Here is an 11,234-nt window from a genome sequence, read left to right as displayed (position 1 = left end):
TTACTAACTTATTAAGATGTATAACTGCAGATACGGTGGTTTACCGAAGAGTGAGAAACCCATCAACATTTATGATTGCATTTATAATATTTATAACTTTATTACCAAATAGAAACGATAAACACCAGCAGTGGAATTTTTCACAACCCGGCAACCCAATATTTGTTCGTATTAATGGATTATTAATGATCTGTACAGTATTAGTAAACCATAAATAAACCCGTTGGATTCAGTTAACCTTTATAAAGGGTGCCATATTAGAAAGTGGCACAAAATATGGCATAAAATACCACAGAGATAATCAAAATAATATATAATAAAAGTAATATTTTAAAGCAGGCTGTTTTGTAGTCTTTATTAACAAATTACAATGGCCTCTGTAATCAAATTATGTTTAGTGGGGGAACAAATAAGTGATTTGTTATGTAAAAAAAAGGTTAAGATAACAAATATTATGATTATTAATCTTTTTAACACCGAAGCAATGCGCTTGAACTCTGATGCTAAGTTTTCCAATAACTTTGAAGGCACCACTTCTGCTAGCCCCCCCTGCAGGTCGCGTGAGCTTTCTGCTTACCAATACCAAAGCGCACCGAGTTCCGCTCACTCTGGCCAATCGTGTGGCGCCGTGGTTCAGCACCATTGCGGTGTGGAGAGATCGTACGGAGGTGTAGCTCGCTGAGAGAGAGAGACAGAGAGAGAGAGGGGCCATTTAGAAAGAAAGAGACACTCGACCTGGGTGACCGCCCTGAGCAAACACCACCGATACAGTCACCGCGTGACATTGCCGTTAGCAGCTTCAAGTCCGCGTGAGTATTTCATTAACCTGGTTGGTTGGATTTTCCAGGTAGTCGCAGTCAAGGGAACATCCTCGGCACTGTTTGTGTTGGATGTAAACGAGGAGGCTTCAGTGCTAACGGGCTGCCCGGTGACAGCACAAGTGTCATTAACCGTCATAAGCCAAGGACCACAGAGTGGATGCTTTTTGTGTTGTAACCAGGCAGTCAGCCGGGTTTTTTTCGGCCTGGTCACGACTGGTGAGAAACGAGGATGAGGACGTCCACCAACGGCTGACTAGAACGGGCACGCTAACGGCACGCGAGCCAAAAGCTAAGGTAGCTACCGTTGACGTACAGGTTCTGTCGTGGCACTTGGTGTAACAAACATTCGCTTGTGGGCAGTATACTATCTGAAAAAAACAACAGAGCTGCGTAGAAACACCCGGTTAATACGTTAGCTAGCTACCGTAACAGTGTTAATTAATGGTAAAACAGCACGTTGGCATTTAATGTCAGTAAATCTGCACATTTTATCCTGAAATATCTACAGGAAAATATCTACATCATGTCCACTGTGGCTCTTGGAAGTTGAACTCTTTCAAAAACGTTGGGTTTATTTTGAAAATTATGAGCGGAAGGCTCAATTTTACATGCTTGTAGGTTATGAATGTATAACTTTTTGGTGCTAAAAGCAGCACAAACGTTCATTTAGCTAGTACTTCTTCATCATACTTCAATGTATGTGAGTTTGCAGCAGTACCATGTCAATTAAATGACCTCCACATCCTTATAAGTGTGTAACGTTACATATAACATGCACAACTGAGATGTGTTAATTCACTAAATATAGAGGAGAATGCACAGTGCATGGTCTGTTTAGTGCTGTTTTACTTATGCCAAGTTGCTGACTTGTTGATCCTTTGCTGTGGACATGTTGGTGTTTTTACATAACAACATTGTTCATTTACAGGAATGCTGCTTGCTGTGATTTTGGTCGTGATAAGTAAACTACTCCTCAAATAATGGCGTCATCATGGGCAAAGATATAGAGATAATTCTGTGCCATCTGCTGCTCACCCTCAAACATCATCATCATCCTCTTCCTCTGTTTCTGGTGTGTTTTGAGAATAGGCTGTCATCAGAGCTGTGGCCTATTTTAGATAGAAACTCCATTTACCCACTTTAATCTTTGTTTCTTTCTCCAGGAGGTTGAGGTTCTTCTATTGCTCAAGTGTGACAAATGGTAGATTATTCAGCAAAGTGTTCTTCGACGAGCAGAAGGCCCTAAAATGTATCGGATCATATTGTTAGTTAGTATACTGTACTGCATAAAACTCTTAAGCTTGCCTACACATTTCAAAGGGGATTCACCAGAAGCTGAGGTGATTTCTTATGAACTTTGAGTGAACTAATAATGCACAACATTGTCGTTTTCTGCAGCAGATGTGAGCTTATTGAGACGGCTCTAAAGCAAACCAAATCTAACCGAAAAGTGTATTAATCCCCAGAGTGTGTTAAATCCCTCCCACCTATAGTGATGTACACGCCTCGGGGATCAAAGCTGTAATTAGCTTGCCATGGATTAGCAGTGGGGACTATTTTCCACTGTACTCTCTCCCACAGAGCCAGAGGATCACACAGCCAGCCTACCGTCCTTCCTCTTCTTCCAGTAGAGAGAACAGCTGAATTTGTTGTTGAGACACATCAATATTCTGCCCCTGGAGAAGTTTGGGCAATCGGGCCTTTCTTAAGTTGATTGCAGTACTAATAAGTCTAACCAGCGGGGTCGTTCTAGTCGGTCTTGGGAATCAGCTGGATGTGTGGTGTGCATGCAGAGAGAGAGCTGTGGTGCTGCTGACTCACCGCACACTGCCAAGTATGAGGTCTGTCTGTTTGCTGTCTGTCTGCATGACGTACAGTACGTCTCTCTGTAAGCCAGACACGAGTTCACACTGTTCCTCTAGGGGCTCCACAGAGGTGGAGCAGCATAATGTGTTGTACTCTCTCCTGTTTGTGAATGAATCAATGCTTTCAAAACTGATTGCAACGAGGTTTGGGAATCCCAGGATTATATTGCCCAGGCTAATGACGGTATTGCCATACGGGCAATTCTGCTAAATACAGTGCGTGTCCGAAGAGTGAATGCTTGTGTTTAGGCCTGCAGCAAAAAACACTGTTTCCATTCTCAATTAAGCTGCAGATTATTTTGTCAATGAATTGATTAGGCTGTGAAATTGAAAATGGTAAAAAAAAATGCCCGTTGCACATTCAAAGGTGATGGGTTCAAGTTGCTTGCATAGCATTAAATCCTCCGGAATGAATAAAGTAATTAATCAATTATGAAATAGATGCCGATGATTTTCTGTTAAATCAGCTAATTTATCAATTAACAAATCCCTACAGCTCTAGTTGTGTTGCTGCTGAAGTTACAGGATTTAGTTGCTGCGTTATGATTCAGTTTTACAGAGTTTTAGAGAAAGTATAAGTTTGCAGCATCTAAAAGTGTACGAACAAATCAGAACAAAAGTAGCATCAAATGTGTAGTAGAGGAAGGATACACCTCCGCCACACTTTATTGTATCTCACATATTGTCTAATGACGCTAGATGAGTGCTAGAGGAAATCCATAAAATAAAACGGCCATGCTTTTTACCAGTATATCAATAACCTCTTTAAAGAGAACACATTGTACAAATGATTGTGGTTGACATGTGAGAGGAACATTTGTGCTCGCAGTGGAAGATTTTCAAACGATCCCACATGATACGTGGCCTGTGTTGCTAAACTCCGTTGCTGGCTTGCTGGACGTGTGTGAATGTTTTGATTGGGTCAGATTAAGTGTATGAGCTCTACGGGGGAAATGCCCGGTTACCCTGGAAGTGGTGCAAGGCTTTGTTATTGTTCTGCTGTGGAGTATGACCAGTTGTTTGTCGTAGACTCTCACCTCCAGTTCATTTCAGTGGGAGCCATGTGTGCAGCCCTCCATTATCAATCCAGCGCTGTGTCGGCAGATCAAGTGGGTGACCTTCAGTCAATTTACTGCGCGTGTCTTAGCCAAATCCGTCTGATACACCGTTGATAATAAACAGCGAAAATACATATGCTTGTTGGAGGTACTGCACACTTGGACATGTTTTTCAAGCTGTCTGTACTGTGATGAAACACATCAATGCTGGTGGTAATATTGAGAAAAATGTACACGCCGTCTACTGCTTTGACTCAGCAACGAGCCTTGCCAGGGCAACGCTGACATAGGGTCTGGAACTAATCTGTGTTATGAATTTTAAATTTAAAAAATATGTAAATGCCCTCTAATCAGAAGCCAGGGAATGGCTCTCCTCTCAGTGGGTTTACTTAGGCTCCACATACTTATTCTCATCCTATTGTTTGTGGTTCTTGTCGAGACGGTTGCCAGATATCTGCAGACAGCTGGCTAGCTAGCATTAGCTACCTGACAGGAGCGGACTGAACAAAGTCAAATCTGACCAATTTCATTAGAATCCAGTGTTTACACTTCTGGTAACCAGATGATACTTCTTCAACAAACACAAACGGAGAGCTCGGATCAGAGGGCAGAGCACTGTTACAGGTGCCCATGCTGTGTAACTATTCTCCTTACAGTTTGTGGGATTATTGAGCAATACTTTTTGACTAAAAGTAACCTTTTTGTGCAAGTTGGAAATTAATTATCCTGCTGTTGACCTGAACGCAATCTTACAAAAGACTGAAAGGCACCTGATCTTTCCCACTGTTGCACTGGATGCCGGTGGAGAAGAAGCACAAGCTCCATATCATAAATGTGGCAACATGGCCGGTTTGTTCAGGCCAAGATAACAGGTCATCATCCTCTCAGAGCCACTGTGCTCTGCTGGGCTTTGCCTCCCCATTGATCGGCTCTCTGCTCAGCTTGCCGGTCACGACTCGGCACCCGACTGAAGTTGAACAGATGCCAGAGCCCGGTTGACTCCAGGAGCCTTTTGAATTACTGCCAGTTATTTATTGTTATGATATGATGGGAAAGACATGGAAGGGAAGTGGTGGCTTCTGCTGGATCAAGCTGTGAGCCATGTTTACTGCAGAGTGAGGCACGTTGTCAACCAAAGTGTTCCCTTACATTTATAATGCTGCTGGTGTACCGAGCATTATTTGGTCATAATCTAGACAGTTAAAACTCAGTCAAAAGGAACCGTTTGCATTGCATAATTACATTTTATTTAGGTGTTTTAAGTGTTTTATTGGCAAGCTAAAGTGTGGCCAGGGCTCTATGGGTTCTACTTCTTTACTGTAATGTTTCGCTCTCTCATTGTCCGGCTGGTGTAATCTCTGTGCGCCTGCTGCAGCCGGGTGGATGGAGCCAAAATGTAGCCCACATTAGTGTTGCTTTTCATTCTGGAGGAAACAATTTGATTTAACAACCGTTATGAGTCTCTGGGGTGGGAGAGGAAGTTGAGAGGCCAAGTTCTCCGGCTTGATTTTTCTTGCTATCCAGCGGTTTTGCAGCCCCCCACAATCTGAGGTGGTAGTCTAATAATGCACCCACTCTCCTCTACCCCCCCCCCCCCCCCCCCCCTCTGGTTGATCCTTTGGTCACGCATACTGCGGTGGTCTTGGCATGTCACAAAAAGCTCAAGGTGGCCCATTGTTAGAAGACTGCTGAGCGGCTTATTTGGCAGTAAATAATTTTTCTCTGGAGTGAAGTTAAAGTTAAGCTCCCCCACACACACACACACACACACCGTGCACCAAGTCAGCCGCCGTGCTAAATACTGTGGAATTTGTAGTCATGTGTCTGTAGTTTGAACTGTCAGTGAGTGAACTTGTGACTGCCCAAGCTTTCATAAAACAACAACAATCCCCTCCACCTCATGGCTCTTGTGTTGCAGAGTTTATTGTGTACACTTGTACAAACGTATGCAAAACAGTACAATAGCCCAGCTGTTAATCCTACTTATGTTGATGTTCAGTTTTTAACGATGCTCAACCTCTCTGGTGTTATTTGTGGATGTAGAGAGCGGTGTTGCTATATTGAACAGCATCCCAATAATAAGGTGTTTGTAATGTTTACTCCTTCTTATATATATATATATATATAACTTAATATTAGAGACAGACAGACAGACTTCTTCGACACAGTTTCAACAGCTGAACATTAAAACCATCATGAGGATTTATTGCTCCACAAAATTCCTCTGTTTTAAAAAAAGGGGGGATTATTGACAATGTATGTACTGTTCACCAGAAATGTAAGAATTCCCAGCGCTAATATGTGTAGCTGAGGTTAGTGTGGGGTACTGTGTACGGTATGTGTGTGTGTGTGTATATCCTGTGTGTGGATGTGTTTACATGCAACATTTGCATTGAAAGCATGTGTATGCCTTGGTTTGAGGAGCAGAGAGGAAAGAGGAAGGATGCTGTTGGCATTCACCTGTGCTGTTGTGGCTCACCCTGTTTAATTGGTGGAACCGTGTGTGTGTGTGTGTGTGTGTGTGTGTGTGTGTGTGTGTGTGTGTGTGTGTGTGTGTGTGTGTGTGTGTGTGTGTGTGTGTGTGTGTGTGTGTGTGTGTGTGTGTGTGTGTGTGTGTGTGTGTGTGTGTGTGTGTGTGTGTGTGTGTGTGTGTGTGTGTGTGTGTGTGTGTGTGGCAACACGGGCCCATCCCAACACGTCTGGCCCTGCAGCTGCAGCAGAGCTAATTTTAGCTCAGGATGTGCGTACGCCTCAGTTCCCCTCTCCCGGCCTATAAGAGAGGAGGAGAGGATGAGGGAGAACGAGTAGCCAATCCTTCACTCTCTCCTCTCTTCTGTGTTCTCTCGTTCATTCCTTCTGTATTATTATTACCTGTAGTGTGTATGTTTCACGCATTTTCCACATCCACGTGTCCTCGGGGCAGAACTATTGATTGACTGTAGTCACTGTAGCCCGTGAGTGACCTTTACTCACCACTAAGTCCTTTCAGTCAGTCAGCATCTCACTGAGGTGTGTACCTGTTGGCCTCACTGTCTTTTATACCTGTCAGCCATTAATCTGTATAGAAAACCAGGCGAGGGGTAATTTTACAGTGCGGTCTTTGCTATTAATAGACCTCATTCTATTCCTGTGCAGACAGCCTGCTCCACTGGTGAGTAGCTGGTCCTTGTTACCAACGAGGGAGGCAACGGGGATGGAGATTACAGCAGACTGGTTCCCTGTGGTCAGGTGTTAAGAGTTAATCCCTCTACCTCTGGATAAAGTGTGTGCGTGTAGTATGATTGTGTGTATCGTAAAGAATGGCTACCTGCAAACACTCACGCACTAAAGAGGGCCGAGTTAAGTAGAGGACTACTTTGGCAGAGAGGAAGCTAAATTAGTGCAGGCATGTGTGTGTTTTTGTGCTTGTTTATGCTGCGTGTTTGTGTCCAAACCAGCAGACTGTAACTAACTCCCAGTGGTCATGAACCTCTCTTCAGTTTAATCATTGGTCTACACTTGTATTTTCTGATTGGAGATGTCAAATGGCCCTGAGGAAGGAAGACGGAGCGCGTCAGAAGAAGCACAAACGGAGAAGGCACAGAGCTCCAGCTCAATAATTCATGGCTGACTGAGCTGAGCTGACCTTGAAACATCCCCAGTGTTGGACTGTTGAAACCCGGCACTGCTCATTTAGGGCAGAGAGGAGCAGTTGAGACAGACGGATACAACCTCACGTATACAATTCAGTTGTATCAGTATGTATTTAAATGAACAATGGCAATGAGCACAGACCCGTCATGCTTTGCTAAAAATCTCTCACTGGTCTCATGGCGTCACAGTTTGCCAAATCTTAGTCTGATAATTAAACTCGCACATATATCTGCGTGTGGATATCAGTTTTGATTACGAGTGGAGCTTTGTGTGCTACGTAAACAAACAAAACATGAAAACGCAAAACGCTTTTCAGCTGCGGTGCGTGTTGACGTGATGGCACACGACAGCGGTCTTTTGCTGGAGCGTGCAGGACATTTCTCTCCACGTCATGCTGAACTGTATTGCACCCAGTTCTCACACCCGCTGACGAAGGCTACTGCCACGTTTGAATTTGTAATAATAACCGTGCAACCCATATTTATCTTCCAAATGTTCCTAAATTTGCCCGTGCTTTGATGGATGTTGTGATTACTCACTCTGCAGGCTCATGTTTGAAACTGTGGTGGAAGTAGTCGACTTCGTTTTCTTTTTCTTTATGATCACACCCTATAAGATCTTTGGAGGAATCCCCGATCAGTAGCCTAAGTTTGGTCTCCCGACTATATGTTTTACAAAGTAAATGATGTAATGCATGTAGGCATGCTTGTTGATGTTGTTGTCGACACAATGTGGTCCCTAAATAGCCAGTTTCCACACGTCTTTAAGTTCATTTATTTTGCTCTCGGTGCAACAACAACTTTCCTCTGATTGGGCAATTTTATCAGGCAGCTCTGAAAACTGTTAGAGTTTAAACTCTAGGTATTACACAACTAAGGACAGCTTCTACCTGGACAGACGGTGGTTAGGAGGAGCTCTCTGTGGCCTTGTGTGTGTGTTTACATTGGTTAAATGAGTCACTGAGTCCCAGATACTCGTGTGATTCATCCTCCTGTAATGAATGATGAGCATTGTTGGGTGCCTGAGGAGCCGTCCTTTTAGTACTCTCTTAAAAACAATAGACTTAGAGCTCTTTTATTATCAAGCCTTATTAAGCCCTCTGAGGCAAATTTGTGATTTTGTGCTATTTGAATTGAATTATCTGCATACTCATCAGCTGCAGCTGTTGTTAGTGCTGTGTGTCCTGGTGGAGACTGAGAGGACCGGTTAAGACGTTGTGTGGAGTCCTTCCCCAACATTCAAGATTAACATCTTGAACGTTGTTGTTTTGGATTTTAGCACCACCTGATTGCATGATGGGAATTTTCTTCATTTACCAGCTTAGCTTACAAATGCAGTACTTACTGAGTCATGAGACCGCTGAGGGTCCAGAGTGTGAACAGTGAACTCTGACGTCTATGATGCCGAGATGGTCTCTCCTAATGACTGGTGATCCCCGAACCTTCCCTTCTGTGCCATCAACAGGTTACCTATCCAGTGAAGTATTTCATCATCTGCTTGATGGATTGACACACAATTAGTACAGACATCCATGTGAGTGCAAGCTCACAGAGGAACATATTGTGTGTTAACTGCTCCGCCTTCAAACTAAATTCACAAAAAACACCTTCTTGCTGGCTGAGTTTGAGCCTTGTACACCGTTGAGTAGTGTGTTTAGCAGTGTGTTTGCCTTTGTGATTTTAAGGTTTGAAGTGGCGTAAACAGGATGGGCTGGCACTCTCCTATTCCCTCGTGAGCCTGGCCACAGGACAATACGCAGCTCCTTCGTAGAGGAAACTTTGCTTATTGTGATTCTCCAGGCCTCGTTAGGTGTGTGACATATTTAGCCAACAGTGACGGCTGGCTGGGGAGCACTGTTGTTACTCGACACGCAGATACTGTAGTGAGACGGATGCAGAGTTTGGAGAAATGACACTGTAACCAGAGGGGAGCTACCCAGCCTTAGCTATAGATGGTTACTTAGTCTTATTGACTGTGGCTTTTGGTTTGCATGAGGAGAACTCTTCCCGAGAGCCTATACTTCAGGTAAAAACCCTTTTTGTTTAGACTGAAATTGTTTAAGTGAAGAGAATGCGTCGTCTTTTTGTTACAGTGCAATACTTGTTTTGTTATCTTACACCGTATCATTTGCTGTCTGGCTTGTGGAAGAATTCAAAGAGCGATCCACTGCAGCTCAGGTGATGGTGGTTATTCTCCTGAAGGTCCTCATAGAGACGTTATTGGTGGAGATACCTCCTGCTTACTCTCTTCATTATTGTTACAGAGAAATAGACAATGGGACAAACTTATGAAAGATATCTAATACATTTATTGTAAAATGGAAAAAGAAAAACACCCATTAAATTGTTTGTGCTAGTGTTGGCGTCATGGATTTAATCCTCTATTCTGTACATGTGATTTTATATTCGTAATATAACCGTGAAACTGTATAATACAGTTGCTGCTAAATCAATTGAGGAATTGAATAGAATAACTAAATGGATGGACTGGTTGGGGCTCATCCAGCTAGTTAAATGCATTATAAACCAAAGCACTGGATTACACCTATGCAAAAATGACATTAAAATCAATTATTGCCTCATTGGATGCCCAGTGCCCACAATGGCCTCATATACCCATAGATATCAAGGGGAGAGATACCTCAATACTAACTGTACCATGTAAGCTCTGGGACATCATTTCTACTGAATGAATGGGTACTAATCTCCTAAAGAACTCTCATGTTCCTGTCAAACCTTTAACTTACATAATGAATCATCTAATACATAATATGTTTAAGTTTGTGTTATTCGTCCCTCATCCCTCCCTTCGCTGTATTTACTCGACCTGGAGCCACTGATGAGTCACACCGAATAAGTAGGCTTTATCTGTCCAAAGGAAAACTAAACACCACATCACTCTAGACTGATGGGACGTCTCCTCGAGTCTTTGTGATGAATTAGTGTGAGAGTCCTTCAGATAAACACAGAGCTCTGTGGAGAATGCTCAACATCAGATGGAGGGCTCGGTCTGCATCTCAGTTCTGTAATGTTGACGCTGTGCGTCATTCAGGGGAGGGCCGTCTGTTGTAGCAACCGTCTGATGGTTTCCTAGTCTCCATGTTGTCGGCTGCTCTGTTCATTATTGTCTCGACTCAGTATCTGTCATGTATGTCGTGTACTGCTGACAATAGAAGTTATATTGTGAACACAATAAGATTTACAACCATTCTTTGAAGCATTGTTTGATGTTTATTTGTAATAACTTTCAAAGTCATCAATCTTTCTTTTAACAAACAGTCGATTCATTGTTTGGTCCATAAAACGTCAGAAAAATGTCAGGTTATCCCAAATACCATATTTTGGGCTTCAATAGTGATCAGCAGCAAATATTCAAATCTTCCGTCGGGGGTTCAACCTGGCTTTAACCTCTTGGTTAGCAAACATTAGCGTCATTAAAGCCGCACAATATCTCTGTCTCACACACACACACACACAGAGGCTTCCCTCACACGTGTTTTTTAACGACCAAACTTGAAGGGACGAGCCGTCCTTGTTGCCGACTTGTCGAATTTTGCTGCTAGCAACTTTTATTGGAAGATTTGGCAACACTGGGCTGGATGTTTTGTTAGTTCCTAAAGATGGCCGGCTGTATCTTCATGCTTCGTGTCTCCTTGTTGCTGCAGGTGACCCTCACTGATTGACAGATGTGCGACACTGCGGAGAACCTTCTGCCTCTCCTCGTGGAGATCTGAGTTCTGGGACACTGAGGTAAGCTCGCTCTTCTTCACGTGGGATTAGAAGGTGTGCACAAGTTATATATTAATTAATAGATTTTAAATCATTGTCAATTAAGTAAAACGTTACTCTTGAAAATTT

The 11,234-nt window shown here is 43.1% G+C and overlaps 1 protein-coding gene across 3 annotated transcripts in view; it reads left to right on the top strand.

Moving 5' to 3' along the window:
• Nucleotides 1–594: 594 nt before the first annotated feature.
• The window catches only part of LOC142968707 (hyccin 2), a 30,529-nt gene continuing 19,889 nt past the window's right edge, over nt 595–11,234 (top strand). The window contains exons 1-2 of one of the 3 annotated variants that reach the window (XM_076108691.1): nt 595–809; nt 11,042–11,126. The gene's annotated coding sequence lies outside the window, so the exon portion shown is untranslated. The other 2 variants (XM_076108708.1, XM_076108699.1) reach the window with 2 other exon arrangements.

The sequence above is a fragment of the Anarhichas minor genome, unplaced genomic scaffold (assembly GCF_050575085.1).
Source record: "Anarhichas minor isolate MPS153535 unplaced genomic scaffold, ASM5057508v1 ptg000004l, whole genome shotgun sequence".
Taxonomy (NCBI): domain Eukaryota; kingdom Metazoa; phylum Chordata; class Actinopteri; order Perciformes; family Anarhichadidae; genus Anarhichas; species Anarhichas minor.
Note: the sequence above shows the minus strand (reverse complement) of the source record. Positions and strands in the feature narration are given on the sequence as shown.